This window comes from Tasmannia lanceolata, unplaced genomic scaffold (assembly GCF_043159265.1).
Source record: "Tasmannia lanceolata isolate RefF3 unplaced genomic scaffold, GAP_Taslan_0.1 ptg000025l, whole genome shotgun sequence".
Lineage (NCBI taxonomy): Eukaryota > Viridiplantae > Streptophyta > Magnoliopsida > Canellales > Winteraceae > Tasmannia > Tasmannia lanceolata.
Window position 1 is genome coordinate 8228340 of NW_027518702.1, and position 3523 is coordinate 8231862.

Sequence of the window (3523 nt, forward strand, 5' to 3'; positions counted from 1 at the left end):
TAAAGATCTTCATTCCATTTCAGAGAAACTAATGAGTGTTTATATAAAACACTCAAGGGATAAACATAAAAAGATCACAGGGGGAAGATTAGCCTCTTGACCCGCTTCGAGGGAAAGGTCTGTCTTCCTTTGTGCTCCAAACACAATTTCTGGGATAAAGATCTTCATTCCATTTCAGAGAAACTAATGAGTGTTTATATAAAACACTCAAGGGATAAACATAAAAAAATCTTACGATAAGAATGGAAATAACTAAATAAAGATTAACCTAATATTGACCAATATATAAATCGATCCTAGTTGCTTAATCTACCCTTCCTGCCTAATCTACCATCTAAGTAATCCAATGATCTAAGATTTGATATATTTCAAATCCAAACTAATTTATTCCACTCTAATGGGACCCTTCTAGGCACATAACATAGTTTTTGCAAGAAGAAAGAGAATGACACAAAGGTTGTATCCAAGAAAGGTGGGGGAGAGGAAGAATGAAAGAAACATATCATGACAAATCATAGGCATTTCCGCTGAAACTACAAGGGGAGTCATCAAACCTCTAGTAGGTTTCCAATATGCTCACATTAGAAATCTCAAGAGTAGATTTCAATTCCAGAAGTATCTCAAAGTTGGCCTCGTCGCTATGATGCCAGAAAAATAAGGATTCTTCTTAGCCTAAAATTGCTCGAATTAGGCAGAAAATACGACCATCATATTTGGGTGTCAATTTGGCTAGGACATCTACAGTAATTATTGCTGACTTTGAAATTTTGTTTCCTTGTGAACCAAATACACATTCAATGGCGTCGAGAAAAAGAGATCATTAAATTTCACATATGTTGCAATTAATTGTGTCTCCCAAAAATTAACCTTTCACATTTTAGTGGAGGGATGGGATTTACAAACATTTTTTTTAGTGAGATTAATCACAGCCCTTTATAAAAGGGCAGTGATAAATCGACTCCTAGATATCTTAAATCGACTCCCCATGTGCCTTTCTCTCACCTCCCAGATATCTTAAATCGACTCCCCATGTGCCTTTCTCTCACCATTTAAGATATCTGGGAGTCGATTTATCACTGCCCTTATAAAATTATGAAAGACTGATTTCTAGGTGATAAGCGATGGATGTGATACAACCTCCAGGAAAAAAAAAATACGATATTCGTTCTACTTTATCAAACAAGGAAATATGGGAACTTTCCTAATTGAAACCGAGTTCCAAAAACAAGACAAAATCCAACATGAAACCTGTCAAAGTTTCTCCTTCCACCATACTTCTCTCATTCATTTATCATGTACCCTTTTGCTCATGAATTGTTTTTCTAGTGATTTACATTGCTTTATGATGAGTGGCTTGTTAATGCTCAAACCCTTTAGAGCATCGGTTCGAATCGTGGTGATCCAACTTTGAAGAAACCCGAGTTTTATCATGTTTCTTTAGTTTTCAATAAAATCTGATAAAACCACTTGCTGGATCCCACTGAATCCAATCGAGTGATTACCAGAGATTGTGTAGGATGTCAGAAATCTCTTCCTTTGCCTCTCATTATTTCACGAACACAAACGGTGATGGGAACCAAAGTTTCTCATATGTTTCCATATGTTGATAAGCCTTAAAGTAGTTTGTTATAAAACAAACTTTCACTTGATAAGGATTGATCCTAGCATTGATTTCCATCGGGCCATCTATGGTTAGCATCAAATCCTAAGTCCTAACATGGCCGAGTTTGCATGTGTTTAGAAAACTGCTTGGCAGAATCCAATCCGATCATGCACAAATAAATAGAAGAGTAAAAATGAAAGCAAACCATATGATGAACATTGAGATATTATGTGGTTCGGCCAAAAGACCTACATGCCTAAGCGAGAACACAATCTTCAATTATGAGAAAACAAAATATATACAAGGATTATAATGGGATTAACCCGTGAAAACCTCAAGAGAAAACCCAAGAGGAATCCGAGAAAAAACCCTAGAGAACACTCTCTCCCTCTCTCTCTCATACACACATCCCTTGGCACAAGCACAGATTTATGGCTCGACCATAATTTGTATATTTATCACGAGTTAGAATATTTGTCGAATTTCTGTTAGACAGATTCTTCTTCTTCTTTTTTTGAGTTGTGACTATGAGAGAGAAAAGACGAAAAGAAGAGAAAAAATCAGCAAAAACTCCTTTCCATGATTTTCAAAAACTCATTGAAATCTATTCTACCATCTCGGTTCTCATCGTAAGCTTTGATCATCCTTTCACAAGTGTCAAAACTCTCTCCTTCACTCACACCCAAATTGCGTAGAACTCTTTGCAACTCTTTTGCATCAATGAAACCATCTTTATTCTCATCAAACACACAGAAAGCCTCCTTTACTTCCTCTAAGCTTGGTTCCTTCTCCACAAACAAAATAGAAAGCTCATCTAAATCCAAACTCTCCTTAACCTTACAAAATATACCCAACTTACCCATCACCATGTCTACCTCTTCTTTGCTCAGTTCTAAACCTCCCTTATTATTGAAGCTAAACTGCTGACTTGGTATGTTCTCCACCTTCTCATCTATTTTGGAATTCTTGCTCTTTATCTCATTACATACCTTCAATTTTTCCATGAAAAAATCTTCTTGAGATTGGAAAAAAGAGAGGAATATGAAATAGAAGCTCTTAAATCGGATGACCCAGTTGAGAATTCTGTGAAAGAAGAGAAACCCATCAAAATCAGATGATGAGAAAGAGGATGGCATGGGGTATTGTGAAGTCTTCATTCTTTATATGAAATATAGAAAAGGGTTAATGGGTTTTTTATGAGAAGCTGAAAATGGAATGCTTTGATGAAGAATGAGAGAGAAGAGTGTTCTTTTATATATTTGGGAAGGTATCAAGTTACGGTTCAAATGGGAAGGTGCTTGTAAGTTGCAGACTAATGGAGCCAGAGGAGATGGTCTTGTGGAAAAGAAAAACAAATAGAATAAAGTCATTATAGGAAGGTTCTGATATCCTGCTTATGTGGAGTGAGTCTGAAGATTGGAATTTTCCATGAAATTTCAGGGAAGAAAACAAAGGAAAGGTTGGCCTGCTTTTTTGTCTTGTTTGTTTGACATTTTCAGTAGGTGCAGGCATGTGTTTTTTCCACGCAACGCAAGAAAAAGTAGAGAAATTTCTTTGAAGCTTCGTAGAATTTTATATAGATAGTGGAATTCTATGGTCTGCGCCCCAAAATTTTGAAGGGAAAATAAATAGAGAAAACGGTTTCTACACACGACACACTAGCTTAAAATACAGTGAAGGGCGTATTGTTTGGGTGATCCAAACCATTCATTTGATTGGCCCTCATATAGATAGGGTGTCTACAAAAAATCAGCTCCATAGGATCATCCCAATCCTATGATTTGTGGATGTACAATTGACGTGTATAAACCTTCACAAATCTGTCCATTTTTTGCGTCCACTGTTCAAGGGTTAGGATGATCCTATGGAGCTGATTTTGTTGTGGACACCCTATCTATGTGAAGGCCAATCAAATGAATG

The 3523-nt window shown here is 36.5% G+C and overlaps 1 pseudogene; it reads right to left on the minus strand.

Annotated features, from left to right (window-relative positions):
- Positions 1–1862: 1862 nt before the first annotated feature.
- LOC143857908 (putative calcium-binding protein CML45 pseudogene) lies at positions 1863–2961 on the minus strand (annotated as a pseudogene).
- Between the last annotated feature and the right edge of the window lie 562 nt (positions 2962–3523).